Source organism: Armigeres subalbatus, chromosome 3, assembly GCF_024139115.2.
Source record: "Armigeres subalbatus isolate Guangzhou_Male chromosome 3, GZ_Asu_2, whole genome shotgun sequence".
In the NCBI taxonomy this organism is placed as follows: domain Eukaryota; kingdom Metazoa; phylum Arthropoda; class Insecta; order Diptera; family Culicidae; genus Armigeres; species Armigeres subalbatus.
The window spans coordinates 425,544,397-425,568,985 of NC_085141.1; the positions used below are offsets into that span (position 1 = coordinate 425,544,397).

General features: G+C 39.1%; 1 protein-coding gene across 27 annotated transcripts in view; it reads left to right on the forward strand.

Moving 5' to 3' along the window:
* Positions 1 to 710: 710 nt before the first annotated feature.
* The window catches only part of LOC134227416 (plasma membrane calcium-transporting ATPase 1), a 239,585-nt gene continuing 215,706 nt past the window's right edge, over positions 711 to 24,589 (forward strand). For 19 of the 27 annotated variants that reach the window (XR_009983669.1, XR_009983670.1, XM_062708898.1 and 16 more), the window contains exons 1-2: positions 712 to 1,230; positions 23,407 to 23,478. The gene's annotated coding sequence lies outside the window, so the exon portion shown is untranslated. Of the gene's footprint in view, positions 1,231 to 23,406; positions 23,479 to 24,589 lie in introns of all 27 variants that reach the window. The other 8 variants (XM_062708872.1, XM_062708881.1, XM_062708877.1 and 5 more) reach the window with 2 other exon arrangements.

Consider the following 24,589-nt stretch of genomic DNA (forward strand, 5'->3'; position numbering starts at 1 on the left):
AGCGCTGCTAAACTACTATCCTCGCGGTATACGGTGAAAATTTTGAAACTCTCAAGACTTGAGAGATGATTACTTAGTAATCAAGCTTTTTCTTAATGAATTAATCAGGTATCTGGCACCCCCAATCCTACCCACTACGTTTGACAATAGCCAACATCTTTGAGTTCCCATTGTTCGGTTGAAATTGGGTTTCCCACTGACAATTCTGTTTCGTAAACACACTGCTATTCGAAGATTTTTTTCGAAATGGACGTGATTATTTTTTATCATTTTTCGAGAACTTGTGCGAAAGTATGAAATTGAGGTGTGTTTCAACAAGAATTTTGATGCTTTTATTAAATTTTCATATTTTTATCGGCACCAAGCGCTCTACTTCGCCAAAATATCACGGTATTTGAAACATATTTTCAATGGGAGGTTTTCTTTGACTATAATTACGCCTTTGTGTTAAATAATTCGATGATTTTGATGCTGGCATCAAAAACATGGCCGCTTCGCAGACCCCTGGAATTAATCAATAAGCAAAAAATGCAATCAATAAGCAAAAATATATAACCACTTATTGCCAGATTGAATAAATTTCATTTTCAGTGTGTGAAGTTTCTTGCAAGGCACTCACGACACAATTCCATCGCGCAGATGGCAGAATGTGAGTGCCGCGCGACACGAAACACTCATGCTGTTGCAAGCTCGTATGTCGCCAGCAGACGTCATTCTCATTGTATTCGATTCGATTCGCTCGGCGTGGCTTGTTGTACTTAGGATTTCGATTGAAATCTCCGGAAACGGTGGCAATTTGACCGCGAAGTGTCCACCCGACAGCGTCGGGAACCGCAGCAATTGGTGAACGGTGGGGTTTTGTTCCCGAAGTGCCGCAGGAAGCGTGAAAATAAAAGCCATTTTCTACGGCCCAAATAGTGTCAATCTGTCATACACCCAGTGTTATCGGTTGTGGCTACCGTCGATGGTGGTTAGTTTGTTAGTGCTGTCTGCTGTCTGAAATACATTACGACGGAACAGGTACGAATCCGGTTTTTGTCAGCCGAGCCAGCGGGGTGGGAAATATCCCCGGTTCATGAGTGGTGTTATAGTCGTTGTTTAGATAATGTACACAAGCGAAATAGCAGGATTGTTACATCTTGTGCTGATTAGTGAAGTTGAAGCATATTTTCCGATCATCTGCGGAAATCGTGCACGATTGTCATAAATAATTGGGAATTGCATGCTTCGGTAAGTTTTGTTTCCTCTTCATTTTTTATTAACTGGGTGAATTCGATTGGTATTTGTGTAAATTATATGAGCATTATACGATCATACTGCCGGTGGACGCCTAATTGTCTCATAAGTTTAGGAAATTCAACAAAGTTAAAAAAAAATACTAAGGACGATCCTATACTGCCTATAACCGCATATCAGTCCCATATGCAAAAATAGCAAATCGAGAAAACGAGCATTTAAAATATAATCAATATTTTCTTCAGCGTTGCTTGACTGAAATGTTTTTCAAACATTTTTCACGCCAGTGTGGTGTAAAAATATGTATATTTTACTATGCCTTGCATTATTAAAATGATTTTTGCTTATTTTTACAAAAATAATCCATGGGACAGGATATGCGGTTATTTTGCCTGTTGGAAGGGAAAGTAATCGCATATCCTGTCCCACTTTGTTGAATTTTGTAGGAAGTTACATAAAAAATTACAAATCGTGAATTTCTTATTACCATTATACATGCACCTAAACGATTGTAATTGCTATCATTCTATCCTGTACTACACAGCAAATAATTTTGAAAATTCAACGACGTGTAAAATTACAGCTTATCCCATCAAACGAATAGACATTCGATATTCTATTAAATTTTATTGAATTTCACAAGCAAGCACCCATTACATTTATTTCGATTTAAAAGAATAGTTAGATTGATTTGATGTTACGTTTATTTGCATGCTCCAAATATGTGCATGAAAATACATTAAAAATCACAACATATTTTTATCTGTGTAAGAGTTCTAGACTAGTTTTATAGCCAAATTATAAAAATGTTTTTATCGTGAAATGAGAATACGAAAGTTGTGAAACATGTGATTCGACAGAGCAAACCAAACATCGTCTGAACGTGTATTTTTTCTTTATTTATGATACATGTTGGTCACGCAACCTAGTGAAAATTAAGAATTGCAGATTACTGATAAATAAAAATAGATAGGTACATCTTAATGCTAAATTAGTATATCCACAAAAGATAATGTGACATTTTCGCAACGTGTTTGCATAGAATTCTGGTAGATCAAGTCTTTAGTAAACTTTTGGGAAATAATATCCAAAGGGTTTCTACTCCATTCAATCTCAATTTGGTATGACCGGGCCTTAAACATCATCCGTTGGCCGAGATAACAGTTCTAAGAATATTTATCATAATAAAAACAAGAAAAGAAAATCTTCCTGAACCAGAGTCAGTTAAAATTCATGTTTATGGGACATATTATACGGTTACTTTCACAATGGGACTCAAATGCGGTTACTTTCAAGATGGGACAAATCGACTTGGTATTTTTTTCGAAATTTTTAGAACAAATTACACAGTTTTATTTAAAAGCATACAAATATAAACCAAAATATAACCATTGGTCATCAAAACTCAAAAATGATGAAAAGTCATATGGGACAGTTATGCGATTACAGGCAGTATAGATGATTCTTAAGTCCTCCCTTATATTAGTGACAGACTGGTGGTATAATTACCATGGTACAAGAATCTTGAAATGAGTACCATACCAATTATTGTCTTTAGCAAAGATAGTCTTGGAATAATTTTTATGTTCTCTTGTAGCATGGTACAAGTACCACAGGTGTGTCCTTATAGTATTAACCTGATGTATGTTTGATAACCGACAGGCTTGGACTACAAAAAATACTATGTGTATGTGCTGTACTGCCGCCATACGCATATTTGTCCCATATTTGCTGGAATTTCTATGTCCATAGGACAGTAAAACAGCAGTGCAGCTTCGAGGCAAGCCAGCCTTGGGCTGAAAGTCTCGCTAATAAAGATAAAAACCCAGATTAATCCACCTAGCGTTGGTGGTGCCTTTCTCGCATTTAGTAAAGACACCAACCTTACATGGGGTTTATATGATCCGATGTACCATTTTCTTCATAACTTTGAAACGCAATGACCGATTGTTATAAAATTCAATAGGCTCAACAAGGCTTTCTCCCCTGTCGAATGAAACTTGTTGCGAGAAAATCGGTTAAGGATTACTATACGAAAAGTTGTCTAATGTTTTTTATAGCTTTTGTGCACACACATACACACGGACAGACAGACATGTGCTCAGCTCGTCGATATCTATAAAAAGCTCGTTTTCGGAGTGAAATGATAGCCTTTCGGTACAACATAGTTGTACGAGAAAGGCAAAAAAGCAGTGCAGCAATAGATAGTTTTCATTTTTTTTTCAGATCTTTACATTTGTTTCAACATGAAACTTTTAATCATTCGTTGTTACCTAGTAATACTAAATATCGCAGGTGTAAGGTGTAATTTTTAAATGATATTTGTAATATGGTATAGTGGGCTCGCCCCGCCATGAGTCGATATTTTATAATTGATATCGGCTCATCGAAGCTTATCATCACATCAATAAATATTTCTACAAAGAGCTTTCAGCGGGAAATCCGGATATTTTAATGAATCGACTGTTTCTTCAATATTGACTCATGACGGATGATTGGTACAACTATTCCGAATTGAATATTGAAAATGCCTTCTTTCAATACTGCGTTGTTTGGAATATGTATTTTGGGAATTTGATTATGCCTTATTTACTGGTTATTTTTTGCATTGCATAACGAGCTGATATCTTTCTCAAAATTAGCTTTATGAGCATAAGCATAAGATTGCCAACTCGGAGATGATGATGATGGTTTGTTTTTGAGGGATATTAACTCAGGCGGTTACTTGGTTGACATTGTGTACAAAAATACATTTGAGAGAGTTAGTTCTGAAAATGTATTGCGAGAGATCGGCTGGTACCTGGTGCTGGGAATTTGGTTTCATCAGTACCCGCTAAGCTGCGGTGGACGACGGAGGTCCTTCGTAGCTTAGTAGGGAAAGCACCTGTCATGCGAACTGGGGTCGTGGGATCAAACCCCACCGAAGGGGCGGTTACCCTCCAATACCTTTTCCGAACTAAATCTATCACATGTTGTACATATGCATAATCAAGTTTCAGACATAGTAATTAATTTCCACTCCGGGTGGCTTAATACCCGGCATATAGGCAATTAACTTTGAATGTACTGATCTCGAGTGGCGATCTCTCTTCGCTTGTGTGGTCGTGTTGGGATCTGACGACCAAACTGGCACAACCTCACACAACCCTACTTCATTGAGCGCCGTTGCTGATGAAGCAAGTGTGTAGGAGCCGGACAATATTAAATACTCATCCTACTTGGTTGACATTGTGTACAAAAATACATTTGAGAGAGTTAGTTCTGAAAATGTATTGCGAGAGATCGGCTGGTACCTGGTGCTGGGAATTTGGTTTCATCAGTACCCGCTAAGCTGCGGTGGACGACGGAGGTCCTTCGTAGCTTAGTAGGGAAAGCACCTGTCATGCGAACTGGGGTCGTGGGATCAAACCCCACCGAAGGGGCGGTTACCCTCCAATACCTTTTCCGAACTAAATCTATCACATGTTGTACATATGCATAATCAAGTTTCAGACATAGTAATTAATTTCCACTACGGGTGGCTTAATACCCGGCATATAGGCAATTAACTTTGAATGTACGAATTTTTTGAGATATTTTGGACACACTGGCCATGTCCGGGAGTGTTCCCGGGAGTCTGGTTTTCTCAGCGAAGCGGTCAAACTTTGATTGGCTCCAAAACCCATCTTGCGACATATCATACTTCATTATTTTGCTTGACTTTCAAAATCATGGAGTATGTTACGCCACAAGATGAGTTTCGGTACTAATCTAAATTTGTTCACTTCCTTGAGGGAACCAGGTTCCCAAGAACACTTCCGGTCGTAGCCAATGCGTCAAAAATCTAAAAAAAAATCATGTATTCAATTTGTCTTTCAAAATCATGGAGTTTGATATGTCGCAAGATGGGTTTCGGTGCTAATCGAAATTTGTCCGCTTCCCTGAGGGAACCAGGCTTTTGGGAACACTTACGGATGAGGCCAATGTGTCCAAAACCTCTCAAAAAATCATGTGTTGTGCGTGTTTTCAAAATCATGGAGTTTGGTATGTCGCAAGGTGAGTTTCGGTGCTAATCAAAATTTGTCTACTTCTCTGAGGGAACTAGGCTCCCGGGAACACTTCCGGATGTGGCCAATGTGTCCAAAACCTCTCAGAAGCTCATTTATTGAGCTTGTCTTTCAAAATCATGGAGTTTGGCATACCGCAAGATGGGTTCCGGCGCTAATCTAAATTTGTTCGCTTCCCTGAGGGAACCAGGTTCCCGGGAACACTTCCGAACGTGGCCAATGTGTTCAAAATCTCTCAAAAATTCATCTATTGAGCTTGTCTTCCAAAATTATGGAGTTTGACATGTCGCAAGATGAGTTTTGGTGCTAGGCGAGATTTGTCTAATTTCTGGAGGGAACCAGGCTCCTGGGAACATTTTCGGATGTGACCAATGTGTCCAAAATCTATCAAAAACCCATCTATTGAGCTTGTCTTTCAAAACCATGGAGTTTGATGTGTCGCAAGATGGGTTTCGGTGCTAATCGAAATTTGTCGAAATGGACAAAGAGAGGAAGACATTCGATATGGGGTACGACAGAGAAGGGGGTGTGCAGAATGAGATCACAATCTTACATCAGCAACTTTCACAAATTGGTGGACGAGGGACATGTATTCGAGATCAAGGCTCGCCAACACTTCTCTAATAGGCTTTGGTTGTTTTCCTCGGACCCGGAGATGTTCAGTTAATGCAGATCTGGGGCCACGATTCTCCTCGCACGCCCACACGACATGATCAATGTCCTGATAATCCTCGCCGCAAACACAGAGATTGCTTTCTGAGAGCCCCACTCTGAAAAGATGTGCGTTTAAAGTGTAGTGATTGGACATTAGACGACACATGGTTCGAATGAAGTCTCGTCCTATATTCAATTTTTTGAACCATGGACGCTTCGACACCTGTGGGCGAATTGAATACAGCCATCTACCCAGCTCCCCATTTGTCCATTTCTGCTGCCAGCTGATCAAGGTTTCCTGACGAACTAATGAGAAAAATTCATCGAAGGTGATTTGCCGATCGTAAATATCACCTTCCATAGCGCCCACCTTAGCCAAAGAGTCCGCTTTCTCATTTCCCGGGATCGAGCAATGAGAAGGGACCCAAGCCATGGTGATTGTGAATGACCGTTTCGATAGAGCACTCAAAGCTTTCCTTATCCCCTTTAGGAGATACGCTGAGTGCTTCACCGGTTTCATTGTCCGAACAGCCTCCAATGAACTTAGACTGTCGTTGAAGATGAAAAAGTGGTCAGGAGGTAGGGATGCGATTTGTTCGAGTGAATAGTGTATAGCTGCTAGCTCAGCAGTATACACGGAACTAGGCTCTTTGAGCTTAAAGTAGGCGCTATGAAAAACGTTGAAAACACCGAAACCAGTGGAGTCATCCATTTTTGACCCGTCAGTGAAAAAGCTTCTCTCCTTGCTAGCGTGCCCGTATTTGCTTGCAAATAATGGAGGTATGACCTCCGCTCGAAGAAAGTCTGGTATTCTATGAACCTCCTGCTTCATGGACAGATCAAAAGTATCAGAGGAACTGTAAGAGTCTAAGAAGTTAGCACGATTGGTGTCAACCGAAGATGGGCTTACCTCCAGCGTCATATACCAGTGGTAAATACTCATGAATCGAGATTGAGGGTTTTGTTCGAGCAGCTTCTCGAAGTTGTCAATGACCAATGGATTGAGAACCTCACGGCGGATGAGGAACCGGAGCGATAAATCCGCGAAACGATCTGTCAGAGGCAGTACTCCCGCAAGTACTTCCAGACTCATCGTATGAGTCGAGTTCATACAACCCAACGCTTCAGCATGTGTGTTTTAGCCGCGGACTGGAAGCAGAAACTACCGTATTCGAGAACCGACAGAATGGTTGTTAGGTACAACGTGATAAGATCTTCGGGATGCGCTCCCCACCAAGTTCCCGTTATCGTTCGCATGAAGTTGATTCTTTTCTGGCATTTTTGTGTCAGATACACAATGTGCCTCCCAAAGGTACATTTAGAGTCGAACCAGACCCCGAGGTATTTAGAAGACATGCTATGAGTGATTGCCTTACCCATCAGTAGGAGCGGAAACTTTGCCGGCTTATGGTTTTTTGAAAAGACAACCATCTCAGTTTTCTCCGGAGAGAATGCGATACCCAGCTTTAAAGCCCAAGTAGACAAATTGTCTAGAGTATCTTGCAACGGTCCTTGCAGATCAACTGCGGTTGGCCCCGAAACGGATACAACACAATCATCTGCAAGCTGTCTTAACGAGCAATTTGGCATGAGACATTCATCAATGTCTCTGACGTAAAAATTGTAAAGAAGAGGACTTAAACATGAGCCCTGAGGGAGGCCCATGTAGCTAATTCGTGAAGTTGCCGAGTCACCATGAGAAAAACTCATACGCTTCTCTGACAACAAATTGTTCAAATAGTTGTTCAAAATTGGTGAAAGTCCACACTCGTGGAGTTTGTCGGATAAGACATCGACGCAAACTGAATCAAAAGCCCCCTTAATGTCCAAAAACACTGAGCCCATTTGCTCTTTTTTAGCGAAGGTAAGCTGAATTTCTGAAGAAAGCAACGCAAGACAGTCGTTTGCTCCCTTACCCCTGCGGAAACCAAATTGTGTATCTGACAACAAACCATTCGATTCAATCCATTCGTCTAGCCGGAAGAGAATCATCTTCTCCAACAACTTCCGAAGACAGGACAACATCGCGATGGGGCGATACGAATTACAATCCGACGCGGGTTTTCCAGGCTTTTGGATGGCTATCACCCTCACTTGCCTCCAATCATCCGGAACAATGTTGCACTCCAGTAACTGGTTGAACAAGCTCAATAGGCGCCTCTTCGCGACGTCTGGGAGGTTTTTTAGCAAATTAAACCTTATTCTATCCATCCCTGGGGCAGACGTGGCCAATGTGTCCAAAATCTCTCAAAAATCCATCTATTGTGCTTGTCTTTCAAAACCATGAAGTTTGATGTGTCGCAAGATGGGTTTCGGTGCTTATCGAAATTTGTCCGCTTCCCTAAGGGAACCAGGCTCCCGGAAACACTTCGAACGTGGCCAATGTGTCCAAAATTTCTCAAAAACTCATCTATTGAGCTTGTCTTTCAAAATCATGGAGTTTAATATGTCGCAATATGGGTTTTGGTGCTAGGCAAGATTTGTCCACTTTCTTGAGGGAACTAGGCTCCCGGGAACACTTCCGGATGTGGCCAATGTGTCCAAAACCTCTCAAAAACTCATCTATTGAGCTTGTCTTCAAAAATCAGGGTGTTTGATATGTCGCAAGATGGGTTTCGGTGCTAATCAAAATTTGTCCACTTCCCTGAGGGAACCAGGTTCCCGGGAACACTTCCGAACGTGGCCAATGTGTCCAAAATCTTGCAAAAACTCATCTATTGAGCTTGTCTTCCAAAATCATGGAGTTTGATATGTCGCAAGATGGGTTTCGGTGCTAATCAAAATTTGTCCACTTCCCTGAGGGAACCAGGTTCCCGGGAACACTTCCGAACGTGGCCACTGTGTCCAAAACCTCTCAAAAACTCATCTATTGAGCTTGTCTTTCAAAATCATGGAGTTTGATATGTCGCAAGATGGGTTTTGGTGCTAGGCAAGATTTGTCCACTTTCTTGAGGGAACCAGGGGTGACATTGCGCATCTCGAATCGAATCACTCGATTCGTACGATTTTGCATTCGTTTCGAAAAAATTGCGGCATTATGTATTTCGTTCGACTTCATTCAGTCGCAGTACAAGATTTCGAATGGTGCTGTACTAGCTCAATCGAGTATGTTCTGTCAAACGAAATGTAAACAGAGAGAATAAGAGATAGCTGTCTCCGTGTTTATCATGCCGCCCGCTGGAGAGACAACCTTCAGCGCATTGCGAATGTGAGTAAACAAAGAGAATAAGAGTAATTTCGTCTGCGTGTAGCATGTTGCCTGTTGGAAATCCTTCATGGCATGAATTGGCAGTTAATTTATAAACAAGCAAATCGTGCTCAATGACTATAAAAGCAATATTAATTAGCTTTTGCAATATTATTTGGTAGTTGAAACCGATTAAAACATTATGCCGATACGACATGTTTTATAAATTGAGATATAGTTACGACACAAATTATAAGTTATAATAAATTATAAGTTATAATAAATTAAAAGCAACTCGGCCGTACGAAAACCATTTTGTTTTTGTTAAATGTCTTGGCTGTGCATGGCTTTTCTAAAGCACTTGTTTAGTTTGATTGCTCTAATTGTAATCAAGTGTCGGTCTTCCACTGTCATTAGTCGTCTGAGTACACGCGACCGCATGCGTAGAGCAATCAAACTCATCAAATGCTTTAGCATTTATTATATTTATTCGAGTTTATGCCACATATCCAATTTTGAGCTAGATAATTTAAAGCTAAAAAAGGATTCGATAATAAATTATTTTGATGTTTCCATGTGTTTTAGTTAGATGCACTTGGGTCATCTCTTGCGCGTTTTTTTATTTAACTCAACTATTTTTACGTAGATTTTGGAATATATACGTTCTTACGCAGATTTTCCCCATAGATTTTTCACGCGGTTTATCGAAATTGTCAAGAAATACGTGAAAACTGCAAAAAAAAAAAACGATTTAAGTTGAAGTCGTTTTTACGAGGATTTCGGGATAATTAGAGATTGCATATTGTCTGGAAACTTTAAAAGTAGGTATACTAATGACATTCTTTCCTTCAAGATACAATAATGAAACATTTATACTCTTCCCGTAGAGAAATAATAACAAATATAATGAAAAACTTTCAGCAAGAAATGACTCTCGAACAACATTCGAAAACTATAAAGGTGACGAGTGATTTTCATTCGACTTGAGTCGTTTTTCAGTGTGCTATCGAGTCTCCATAATGCCAAAACATCTCGTTATTCTTGTACCTCCTCGAGCATACTCGAACGATGAGTCGATTTCGAGATCGAATCGAAAGTCGTAATGCCAAACATGTTCGACTCGATATAATTACGTTCGAATCGAGATGCACAATGCAACCCCAGGCTCCCGGGAACACTTCCGGATGTGGCCAATATGTCCAAAACCTCCCAAAAACTCATCTATTAGCATTCTCTTCCAAAACCATGAAGTTTGATATGTCGCAAGACTGGGTTGTGTCCACTTGAAAAGTGTCCACCACCCTAGGGATACCCCAGGGAACCAGGTTCCCGGAACATCCGGAACCATGTCCTGGTGATTTAAATGTATCAAAACTAACTTCTGATGCTGGTCAATGATGATTGACCACGTTTGCATCAGCATTCTGCTCACTTTCGTTCATTTATCAATGGTTTTAAAAAAATGACCCGTTTTTGACTGCATCTGACCCAGGACCCCCCCTTAATAAATCCGGCCGGATTGGCACCATGTTCAAATCAAGTCTTGTACCAAAAAATTGACATGATGACGCTTTTTCCCTGAAAATTTCATGGCAATCGGACGAAAAATGAGCCTACACGGGTTATTTCAATTTTGATTTCTAGGTCAGACCGAAACGGGTTGAACTTCTATAGAGGGGGTATTCCCCGTTAGTTGTCCATATGGTATACAGATGATTTTCTCAATGAATGTATTGGATCTTCAGAAATTTTCTTTCAAAATGTTGAGTTGATCGATTTTTTATTCGTTAAATAATTCTGTGCTGATATAAACGTTCATCAAGAGATGAAGGAAGGCGGAAGACGGAAGGCAGAATGAACGAAAGGCGCAAAAGACCGCATCTGAAGGAAGTGTTTGAAACTACCCGAGGCTATTTTAATTTCAACAGTGCTTCTCAGCGCTATTTGTACCTACTGATCCCGTTACGATATTTGTTGGACCCGTGCCTTCGTTTTACATTGGACCCGTTTGCGGAAGTAAAATTCCGACAAGCGGTGGTCATCCTGCAGGGACACCGTTCTAGGAAAAAACCTTTTAGAAGGTCACGTCTCCACGCTCAGCAATGAGCATTAATAAAAACAAGAGGAAGGGTGAGTCTCTGAATTCTCCACTTCCTTCTAAGAAACAAGGTTTCAAGACCGTCCTGACAAAGCGCGGAAAAAATAGAAGGGAGCTGGAGAGCTCAGATATTCCTTCTAACTCTAACGTTGACATTATTTCTTCTCCTATCGAACTGAGCAATCAGTTCGATTTGATTAATGGTGAAATTGACCAAATCGAATCAACCTCAAAATCAACCCAGGTGATTCGATTCGTGCGAAGAAACAACGGGTACCGCCAATTGCACGCTAACTTTCACCTACTCAGTGACTGAGTAAAATTGTTGCGCTCTCTCTTTCTATCCCACGGAAATTTTACTCAATTTCCGTCAAAAGCAGGACAACTCAAATCTATGAGTAATCCCGCTTTTGACGGAAATTGAGTAAAATTTCCGTGGGAAGAAAAAAGATGGCAATACAATTTTACTCAGTCACTGAGTAGGTGAAAGTTAGAGTGTGTGGTATCTGTTGCCGAGTTTTCTGGCTTTCGGAATGAAATCTTGAGTAACCTTCAGGGGATCAAGGTTTCATTTCAGATTGCTAGGAAGGGTGACTGCCGCGTTTTGCATCCTTTGACGATCGCAAACGTCTTCTTCAGTATTTAACTGAGAAGCGCCATAAATTCTTCACATACGATGACAAAACTGAGCGATTGTTCAAAGTCGTCTTGAAAGGTCTCCCCAGTGATGATGAATCACTGGATGAGATTAAAACTGAAATTTCTCAATTACTTGGATTTTCACCTGTCCAAGTAATTAAGATGAAAAAGAAATCTCGTTCTGGTATTTCCCAGAATGGTATTTCTGAAGATTTTTTTTAATTCACTCTAACAATTAAGTAAACTAAATAATATGAAAAATTTACTTCGTTTTAATGGATCCAAATAATTCTTTAAAAGTTTTAAATTGGAATGCCCGCTCTTTAAAGGGTAAGGAAGATGAGTTATTCAACTTCCTATCAGTTCATAATGTGAACATTGCCATTATAACTGATACATATTTAAAACCTGGTCTTATCAAAAGAGATCCAAATTATTTTATTTACCGAAATGATCGTTTTGACAGTGCCTGTGGTGGGGTCGCCATTGTCATTATTAGACGTTTCAAACATAAATTATATTCTTCGTTTGAAACCAAAGTTTTCGAAACCTTGGGAGTTTCTGTTGATACAAATTTTGGACAATTTTTATTTATCGCTGCCTATTTGCTGCCTATATGACTTCAAACACTGTTCATGGAATAATGCTCAAAGGAATTCCAATGGTAAAATTTTATTTGAAGATTGTTCTGCGGGATATTATACTATCCAATATCCCAATGGACCCACTTGTGTTTCTTCCAATCGTAATACTTCTACAATTGATTTAGTTTTAACGGATTCAAGTCAGCTGTGTGGCCAATTGGTAACTCATGCTAACTTTGACTCTGATCACCTTCCTGTGACGTTTGAAATCTCACAAGAAGCCATTCATAATCCAATCAGCTCTACTTTTAATTATCATAGAGCTGATTAGGATTCATATAAAACGTATATTGATAGGAATTTTTATGTTGATATTCCTCTCGATACCAAAAGTGATATTGATAATGCTCTCGTATCTTTGACAAATTTAATTGTCGAAGCCAGAGGCATTGCAGTTCCTAAATGTGAAACTCCATTTCCATTTCCAAACTCCATTATTATTGACGACGATCTTCAGCTACTGATACGTCTTAAAAATGTGAGGCGAAGGCAATACCAAAGAACTCGCGATCCCGCGGTGAAAGTAATTTGGCGAGATTTGCAAAATAAAATTAACTTTTACTGTACCGACCTATTTTTTTAACATTTTTTTTATTTCAATCTACTCTAACTTGGTCAAATATTCACCGATTTTCATGATTCTGGTATTGTTGGATCCAGAAATTCATATAGTTTTCGGTTCATGGTTCCGGAGATATTCCGGATTCCGTTGGGGTAATTGATTAATTTGGCATGGAAAAAAAATCCTTTTCTCTGCGACGTATCAATCTTCATGATTTTTCAATACCAGTTCACTGCTGGCAATTTTGTAGAATATTATTTATCTGTGTCCGATTGTACATGTTCCGGTATAGGTGACCTGGGAAATGTGGCCACTTATTGATCCGAATCAAACAATTTCATGCGAGCCATCAAACTTCATAATTGTGTAATTGTTGCTGGCAATTTGGTATATTTTCAATCAGTGTGCATCTTGTTGATCCGGACTAGTTGCCCTGGGGAAAGTGATAACTTGGACAGTTCAAATTCGAAAATGTTCAATAATCCTAGGTCACATATTTGTATTAGCATCTTTTTGACATTCAATGAGTCCTGGCAATTATCATCTTTTGGCACCATCTTTGTTATTGATTTCAAGGCGGCATACGACAGCATAGACCGCGTGGAGCTATAGAAAATTATGGACGAAAACATCTTTCTTGGGAAGCTTACAGGACTGATCAAAGCAACGGTGGATGGTTTCAAAACTGTGTAAGATTTCGTGCGAAAACTCCAGTTCTTTCGAATCCCACTGAATACGATGACAAGACGTTGAATCTTTGTGCCTGTTGTTCAACATCGCGGAGGGCCTGGTGTAACAGCCGGGGTACGATTTTCAGCAAATCCAGTCACTTCATTTGTTTTGCGGATGATACGGACATTGTCGGACAAACATTTACAAAGGTGGCAGAACTGTACACCCGCCTGAAACGTGAAGCAACAAAAGTTGGACTGTTGGTGAATGCCTCAAAGTACATGCTAGTGGAAGGAACCGACAGGGCCCGCCTGGGATGCAGAATTACGATGAAATCCTTGCTAACGGCTGATAATAATGTCAGTCGTGAAATACGAAGGTCTACTATGGGGCACCAGAAGAAACTGCGGTAAAAAAACATTCACGCCCGCACCAAATGTACTATGTACAGAACGCTCATACGGACATGAAACTTGGATCACGCTTAGAGAAGACTTGCAGTTCGGACTATTTGAGAGTAGGGTGCTTAGGACCATCTTTGGCGGTGTGCAAGAGGACGGTATGTGGCGGCGAAGGATGAACCACAAGCTCGCTCAACTTCATGGCAAACCAAGGGTTGCGTACCTCGACTCGAAACGAGAAAACCATGCAAACTGTCCTACGAAAGAAATATCGAAAGAAGATGCGCTATGAGGCTTCAGTATCCTGAACATAGCGAAAGCTGGAAAGGCAGTCTAAATAAATGAATGAATAAACTGAACTTGAGCTTTAGCATGATGACAGTACATTTCGTAGACGCTACTCCGTGATTGACCAGTATGAATGGATAAACTGAACTAGTGAATAGATTATTAGCTGGTTACTGGTTTCTCATTATTCTCATTATTCTAAGAATTTTTCCAAGTTGTTTTATGGAAATCTCTCGGGAAATACTAAGGAATTTCCTCCAGACATTTCACGAAATTATTTTGAGCAATTCTTCGCAATTTTCTCGGGAAATCTTTGAAATTACATCAGGAAGTTTTTCAGAACTTTCATTGAGAATTTCCCCGGGAATGCTTCGGAATATCTACGGGAAATACAGAATTTTCTTTGAACTTTCTCGGGAAATTCTTTGTATATCCCTTGAGAAATTATTGGAATCTCGTCGGTAAACTCATTGGAACTTCCTCGGAAAACGATAAGTGAGTGACCACCAGAGCACCTGGTTCGAGGCACAACCAAATACACACATAAAGAAATTATTATAAAAGAAAACAGCAGGGAACTGGTATTGTAAAATCATAAAGTTTGATACGTCGCATGACGTTGTTTGATTCGGATCGATAAGTGGCTACTTCCCCGGGGGTACCTGGTCCATGGACAGAGACAGAAATATAATGCATTAACCTTAGTGTGTGTTAACAGCGTTTGGCATGAAGGTTTGATTGTAAAATTGATGAATTTTAATTTTCCTCTGTATATTATTAAACTATCAGAATTCTAAATCTGATAGATGACCTGGAAGAGCTGTTGTTTCCCAAGGCATACTGGGGCCCATATTGTATAACATTTTCACTTCTGACTTACCTGATTTGATTTGATTTAGATATTATTTTCCACTTACTTGCAAAAAAGGGAAAATTTTCCCGAATGCTTCCAAAACTCGCTTATAATTTTCCCACATACTGTCATGTGATATTATATTACCCGAATCATTTTTTTCAGTTTTATTACTGCCTACTTCATACTTCGCTTCCTGATCCAAAGCCATGAAAAAAGAATCGTTGTATGACTAGTTTAGGTGCTAAAACTCAAAAGTCCCCTTCCACAGGTTCCCTGGGCCAATCTGTAGGTCCAGAAAGCGGTCAGAGCCCAATGGTCCCTTTTATATTAATTTCTCGATTCCTAATCGAAACCATTAGAAAATAGCCGTCGAATGACTGGTTATGATGCTTAAAATAAAATTTCCCCTTCCACAGACTCCCCAGGGGCAATCCGTGGGTCCTGGAAGCAGTGAGAGTCGTCAGTGGACCATTTTATATTCATACTTCGCTTCCTGATCTAAAATCGAATGGCTGGTTTTAGTGCTAAAACTAAAATATCCTCATTCACAGGTTCCTTGGGGGCAATGAGTAGGTCCTGGAAGCGATCAGAGCCGTCAATGGTCAATTTAAATTCAAATTTCGCTTCCTGATCGGAATCCATGAAAGAAGAGCCATCGAATGACTGGTTTTGGTGCTAAAACTAAAATGTTCCCTTCCACAGGTTCCCCGAGGCCAATCCGTAGATCCTGGAAGCGGTCAGAGCCGTCAATGGACCATTTTATATTCATACTTTGCTTCCTGATCGAAAACCATGAAAAAAAAATTTCGAATGACTGGTTTTGGTACCAAAACTAAAATGTCCCCTTCCACAAGTTCCCCGGGGCCAATCCTGGAAGCGGTCAGAACCGTCAATTGACCATTTTATATTCATACTTCGCTTCTTGATCGAAAACCATGAAAAAAAGCCTTCGAATGACTGGTGTTGGTGCTAAAACTAAAATGTCCCCTTCCACAGGTTCCCCGGGGCCAATCCGTAGGTGCTGAAAGCGGTCAGAGCCGTCAATGGACCATTTTATATTCATACTTCGCTTCCTGATCGAAAACCATGAAAAAAGAGCCGTCGAACGACTGGTTTTGGTGGTAAAACTAAAATGTCCTCTTCCACGGGTTCCCCGGGGACATCCCAGGGACTCCAGGATCCATTTATTCAATTGGTTTTTCATTATTGACACATTAGAAGCCTTCTGGAATAAAATCATAGTGGACGATCTATCAAAACGCGAGATTTAAACGAAGTTGTGGCCTGACCCCTTTGATAAGTATCGATCGGAACCGATTATAAAAAAATGGCCACATCTCACTTGATTCTGGTCCGATTCCAAATCTCCATATATGGTTCCAATCAGCAAGAGCCCTACTTCATTTGTGGTGAATGGGGTTCCAATTATTGGTCTAGCGAAGCTAAATATTTAGGACTTCTGCTAGATCAAAAATTAACTTTTAAAAATCACATTGCATTGCACTGCTATTATTTGGAACAATTTGACCTAGTGCGTAATTTTTTAACGCGTCATTCTAAAAAAATTATACGTAGTATGTGTAAATTTCATAATATTTGTAGTTCACTGCCAAAATTTCAGCTCAATCGGTCATCGGGGTACAAAGTTACAGCTTGTCAAAGTTGACCGTTTTGTATGAAAAACGGCTTCCGCTGCTATTATTCTGAACACAGGTGTAAAAAATATAGAAACTCAGCTTCATCGCCGCATTTGTTTTTAGTAGCATTTGTTATAACGTGAAATGCAAAGTTTTTTTTTTAAATGACCAAAGGAAAAGTTGTTTCCAAATGCAACTGGATTTGTGTTTGTTGTTCTCTTTGTCATCGCTTTCACACTTTCACTAAAATAGTTTAGTATCTTCTGTAAGCAACTTCCTTCGACTTTTTGGCCAACTTCGGGCTTTTGATACAGCGGGATCCAACGATCTCAGTGATCAATGCGTCAGTTCCTCGTTTGTCCAAAAATTTATCTGCAGCAGATGTTTCTGCTGTTTTAATCAAATTGAAACGCTTCGGCATGTGTGCTGTGTACATTTATTGTATTTTCGACATCACACGAATACTTACAGAAATTTGAATTCTTTGAATTATATTTTTTATGAATTCTTATATAAATATAATAATATATATCAGTTTCTATTTTTTTTGATATAACAAACTTAACATGGTTTATGTGGAAATCCTCTTAAAATCATTCTCTTAACTTAAACTAACTCTAATAATTTTTCACATTTTCCGTCTCTTCTAAAAAGTTGTGAAACCAGCAAAATTACATGTTTTTGCTGAACATTGTAACTTTCTATCTCTTATAAAACAAAAGTTATTCAAATATTATGATTTTTCATAGGTTTACAAGTAACACAGCATCTGAGAAGACTCTTGTCGACAAAAGTGTTCAATGTCAGTAGAAAAATGAAATAAGCGATTTTCAGCATATCGTAAAGAAATTTGCGACTTTTTGCAATTAAGGGAGTAATCACAAGTGGAAATACCTCTTAAAATATGTATAATTCAAAGATAACTTTTGTTGTATGTAAGATGAAATGTTACAATGTTAAGCAAAAACATGTAATTTTGCTTGTTTAACAACTTTGTAGAAGAGACGGAAAATGGGAAAAATCATTGGAAAAAGTTAGAATGAAAAATAAGTTTTTAAAGGGGTTTTTATATAAAACAACTATGGTTTGTTATATAAAAGAGAGATAAAAACTCGGGATGTTCAGCAAAGTTGCTCGTATTAACATTTGCTACAACTTTGCGGAAGACACTACGTGTCTATCTCATTCTGGTGGAAAAATAATTTTCTCAACTCACTTTTAGGGGGATTAATCATCGAAATGTTTTTTATCGAAATATGCGCTCCTAAATATCTTGAAACTTCTGTGAACAAACCATATATCCAAAATCAACACTTTTCGAGCTTTTGTATTTCGATCATGAAAATGACGAAATAAGACACTGTGCATTGTAGGCATTCAAGCCAAATGTAACAAATATATTAAGTGTTTTTATCCACTTATAAACAGAAAATTAAAATTTTGTCTTCGGAATAAACTTTTGTTTTGCAAACAAATGTTTAGACCAACCATGTTGTATGCTGTGCCAATATGGACTAGTTGCTGCAAATTTTGAAAATGATTCTGAAGTTGCCTCCGTGGTACAGTACCAATGAACTTCATAGAATTTCTAATATTGAGACATTGCAACAACGTTAGTCGTGAAATACGAAGGCGCATCATCTGTGGAAGTCGGGCCTACTACGGGCTCCAGAAGAAACTGCGGTCGAAAAAGATTCGCCACCGCACCAAATGTGTCATGTACAAGACGCTCATAAGACCGGTTGTCCTCTACGGACATGAAACATGGACAATGCTCGAGGAGGACTTGCAAGCACTCGGAGTATTCGAGAGACGGGTGCTTAGGACCATCTTTGGCGGTGTGCAAGAAGACGGTGTGTGGCGGCGAAGAATGAACCATGAGCTCGCCCAACTCTACGGCGAACCCAGTATCCAGAAGGTAGCTAAAGCCGGAAAGGTACGATGGGCAGGACATGTTGCAAGAATGCCGGACAGCAACCCTGCAAAGATGGTGTTCGCTTCCGATCCGGCAGGTACGAGACGGCGTGGAGCGCAGCGAGCGAGATGTACAGACCAGGTGCAGAACGACTTGGCGAGCGTGGGGCGTATCCGAGGATGGAGAGATGCGGCCTCGAACCGTGCATTGTGGCGTCAAATTGTTGATTCAGTGTTATCTGTTTAGATGTTAACTAAATAAATGAAAATGAAACATTGCAACAAATGTCCAACAAAATAATTTCCAATTTTAGACAATCTTCAATTGCAACGATTAGCTCCTTGTACCCTTAGTATAAATTAGGTTAAGTTTAGTTTAAGTTTAAAACATTGTAATTCCTACATGGTTCAATTCAACCAGAGGAAAAATCCTAACTGCCAGAGGCAATTGATATGGATGAATAATAACTAAAAACGGAAGACCTAGTCTAATACTATGTTTGCACTACAGCCTGAATAACATGTTACTCAAATTATCGACAAAAGAAAGCTCATCAAGATAGCCGAATAACATGTTACAAAGCCCTAGTGACACAATCCACGCACTTCTACACCAAGGGACCAACATTTCAAACTAAAAATTAGGATCCAATATCTATAGGACAGGAAAACATACATATTGAATTACAAGAAAAACATTTCTTCCACTGAAAAATGTTTTGGGAACATTGTTTAATAGCCAATCAAAGTAGCAGACTTTTAGTATAAAAAAAGACTCCTTAATCATTTTTGTTTACAAATGATAGAGCACCTATTTGGGTGAAAATGTATTGATGAATACGTAATTAAATACAGTTTTTAATGATCTTTTTGTGTGCACGTTGTATTGCTTCGAAAGTTTTAGTTTACATGAAATATTTGTACTTTAAAAACAGTGACATTGAAATGGTGTCGCGTTACGAAAATAGTCGTATAATTGATACTAGACAAAAGTTATAAACATTGGAAAAGTAATATTTCGGATTCTCTTAGTACTCGTCAAGAGCTTTCTTTTCGTGTATTAAGATCCAAAATTGGACCATTTTCCATGAAGTTACACTAGGTACAAAAATATGGTGTTGCGTTACGCGAATTGAATGTGCTTCTGTAATAAGGGATAAAATGCTTTCGGTTTATTGATACAGTATCACAATGGTTTCTTTCAAGTAATTTAGGGCTTGTACATGAATAGCGTAACAAAATTGAGGGTGTAACGGGGTGTGTCATTTGGTAACTCTCCATACTACAAAAAATAGGTTACCATACAAAAATGTTACGGAGTGGTGGGAAATTACAAATGTTTGGTGTTTGGTGTCCCCTTTGGGGTCATCCGTTAATAAGTCACGCGAAGCTGAGTTTTTTTTTCGAATAAACTGTGCGGCTTTTTTAATCCTCTCTCTTTTCCACGCAATATCACCATGCCACTCATTCCGCCTGGGGACTGTAAAATCATCCTCAATGGCACGACTGTGGAATGGGCCAATGAGGCCGACTACCTTGGCTTGACCCTCGACAGCAAGCTTATTTTCAGGCAGCAGGTTGACAAAACGGTGACAAAGTGTAACGTCTTGTTGAAACTACTGTACCCTTTGATCAACCGCCGGTCGTCATTGTCCCTGAAAAATAAGCTTGCTGTCTACAAGCAAATCATCCTCCCTGTGATCGAATACGGCATGCCGGTCTGGGAGAGCTGCGCTAAAACCCACCACCTCAAACTTCAACGGGCCCAAAACAAATTCCTGAGGATGATCCTCAACACCCCTCCCAGGACAAGAACATCCGAGGTCCACCGTCTGGCCGGAATAAAAACCTTACATGAACGCTTTGGTGAGTGTAAAGAAAAGTTTAGGGTCCGTTGCTTGCACTCGGACCAACAAGCGCTTAGGGCGCTAGTTCCAATCTATGTTATCAAATTTTTATTGTAAATATTAGTGTACATAGTAGTTAGGTTATCAAATTTTAAAAAACACACTAGCGCCTCCTGAAGGCCGTCATGATACATTATATTTTAAAAATTAAGTAGAAACATAAAAATAATAATAATAATAATAATAATTAAAATTGAAGTTGGAGGGCCAAGTCGGCGGATAACTGCACATGTTAAAAATAATTGTAGAACAAAAAATGTGTAAATAAAGAAGAATTTTACTACTAGTACTACCATGCCACTCATATGAGTAAACGTAACTAACAGATTGCTGACGAACACGGTTTCCTTCTACCATGTCACGAACCGTCAAACTTGTTTGTGGATGCCAAGTATGATTATATTTTTTTCAATGGTTCGTTTATTTGAAAGGCTCATCTGACGTGAAGCGTTACGGAGCCGCAGTTATGTTTTTTAATACAAGTTTTATCTTGATTTTTAAACATATTTTTAGCTTTGAGGAACCGAAAGACTCGTGTTTTCTTTTCTCCATTTAATTTGATGATTTTTAATATTTTAGTTAATTTTCCTTTCGTTCGTTCTCACTAGCTCGGCATTTTTTATTCTTTGACCAAGATCGTCACAGCCGAGTATGTCAGCGCTCAAAGAAGATGCCGTGAACATACGTCAATTTAGTCGATATTTCATCTTAAGAACTTTAACAGAGATTTTCACAGTCAATATCGGTGAAATAATTTAAGAGTGTTGGTCACCGGTAGTCGAAAATATAATGAATAGCGTCAGGCAAAAAACTTCAACAAACCAATGCAAGAATAAGGGCCTATCGAAAAAGGTTAACAGAGAGTTGCTGAGTGATAAATTAAAAAAAAAATATTTCCATTTTATGTTAATCGAGATGAACCAGCATTGGGCTGGTTCGTTAATAAAGGCATCCTAATGAACTTCGCTTTGACCTGAATGAATATACAATAATAAGACAATTATTTTACACCAGGATATAAACACTATTTTTAAAATTGAGTATTTATTTTCTGAGTAGTGTTGATGATAGCGTAAAGATTGAAAATGTAGTTAAAAGTAGTGCACTCAGGGCACGACGCATACGTTCTTGTGATAAACATTGGTTGAGACATGAGACGTATTCCAATCTTTTCGGAAATAAATAAAAAGTTGAAAACAGACAACGTTCCAGTAGAAACGTAGAATAAAAAACGACAGAAATATTCCTCTTCAACATTGCTGAGCTTCTTGAGCCATCATCACCTTTCAAAATGGTTAACGTAGAAAAAAGGCAATATAGAATTTTTCAGTGTAAAAAAACTCACTTCTAGGGGGATCGATCGTCTGACCACGTACTTAAAAACCGATCCGGGTCATACTTGGGTGTGACTAATATAAAAATAGGAAAACCCATTACCATTTGATTTGTTTCTAAAACTGAATATGTGATACGAAAAGAATTGGTTCAGTTCTATATTTGTGCCGGTTAGTCCCTCAAACTTTAATAACTGAAACTCCAGATCGTAACCACCAACTCGAACTACATTCAACGATAGATAATGTGATAATATTCTGTGTCGAATATAACATGTCGCATCGAAATCGGCTGAAATTACGTATTCTATCAACGATAAACACGTTTGCGTAACGCGACACCATTTGCAGGAGACTGTTTGTCGATCAGCGTAACGCGGCGGTGTTCATATCAATTCAATTATTTTCATTATAATTTCCGTTTTTTCCTGCGATTTTAATTCACAGCCTCATTTCTGTTGATGTATACGAGAAAAGCTTAGAATAAATCGAGACTCCAAACCGTATACCAGAGCTGAAAAACGCAATTGCATTTCAAAATGCGAAAAAGTGCAATTCAGCGATGGTGTCGCGTTACGAAATGCAGCGCGCTATATTTATCATATTCAAAGCGAAAAATCTCAAAATGAATATTCTATCAGAAAGAAAATTTAGTGAGGATAATTTTACACCTGTTTAATCATATATCCCCGAGGCTAATTTTCGAATGCAGACCTAATTTCTCGCTAAAAGTCGGCTCCTCATGGTGTCGCGTTACGCTGGAATGTGTCTAGTGCGAACATAGTATAAGAGATGAATGAATGTATTAGATAATTAGCAAATAACATTAGTTAAAAAAGCGACTTTCAGTTTATAGAACAAACGGAAAATGTGAAAAATCATTGGAAAGAGTTGAAAAAATAAATGAAAAATATAATTTTATATGGGTTTTCACTTAAAACCTATAATATATGTAAGTGTGTTATATAGACTCGGCAAGTCCAGCAAAGTTTTTCGTAATAGTATTTGCTACAACTTTGCTGAAGCACGTGTCCATATATCTGATGAAAATATAATTTTCTCACCTCACTTTTAGGGAGATTAATCATCAAACTATGTTTATCAAAAGATACGCTCCTAAATATTTATATCTCTAATCAATAATTTTTTGAGTGTTTGTATTTCGATTGTGGAAACGATGAATTAAAACACTGTGCAATGACTGACTTTTATATCATTACCTAATTACTAATCAAATTTCTAATCTGAGATGCTAACGGTTTTTATGCTACTTTTAAATGTTATGCTTTTAAAACTATATCAACTTATCGATGTGTGTTGTACCTTTACAGGTACCTATACGAGAGCAGCATATCAGCATTTGAACGCAGCTGTTGACCAGAGCTTCGTCGCAGGAACAGAAGGTGCGAATATGTCTCTTGAATCTTGATTTTCATATTATTTATTTGATCTTAGGAGTGTTCTGTGTGGTTTTTCGGTGATGATTCGCTAGTGTTTCGGGAGGTGAAAAATGGATACCAGAGAAAATATGTAGCTACAAACACATGCATTCATGTACAAAGTACGTAAAAATCAGGATAAAATGCGTGAAAAGTGTGAAAAGAAGGTTTGACAGTTTTCGCTGTCAATTTGACATTTCTCTCCGTTCCGTTGGTGGAAGGGATACGAATAACATGTGGGAGCAAGAAACTCTTTTGCCTGGCGGTCGGCGAAAAACTGGGGTGAGATTGAATTTCCACAGTTAGCACTTACAAGGATTTTCTGACAAGAGCGCGCGTGAGCACGGTGGAAAGCATCGTGAGCGTTGGGGAGAGATTTTCCAACCTACGGTACGAACGGAAGGAAAAACCTTTCGCAGTCGAGTTCTGTCCATTGGCATTGAGTGTACGCCGAGGAGGAAAATTTTTCCCCTTTCTCGACCTGGTGGTGCTGACAAATTTTCCAGGAAAGAAAAACTGGTGACCAAGTGCTCTATTCTGGACGAAAAAGGGCTCCGCTGAAGCTGCCCTGGAATCGATTTGCTGTTTTAATTGTCGCTTGGTGCTCGGGAAAGGTTATATCCGTTTTGGAAGCTATTTTTTCTTTTGGGTGAAATTCTGGTGATATGTGTGTATGCAATTTTTCAGTGATCAATAAATGAGTTAATAACTCTCGCTTCCCGTTTCAGTAGGAGGGAAGAAAAACTCCCCACATAGAGCACTCGCTGCTTGAAAAGCTGGCTGACTGGCGGCTGGCTGGCCATTCGCGAGTGCTGGTGTGTGATATAATATGAAAATTTTGCTGTATTTTCCGTGCAAGTGTGGGACGTATACAGAATAACCATTTTCTCTGAAATTGGAATCGGAACGGTGCATTTGCTGAACAGATCGATTTCTGTTAGTGCGCGAGACATTCTTGAATGCCAGTCTAGTGCTGTAGTGAACTGTGAGACAGGAGTGTTGCACCAATTGGGTATTTTCCTTCTACAGGGAATAATTTTCTAGCTGTGCCTGTTTTTCACCTCTATAGGACGGA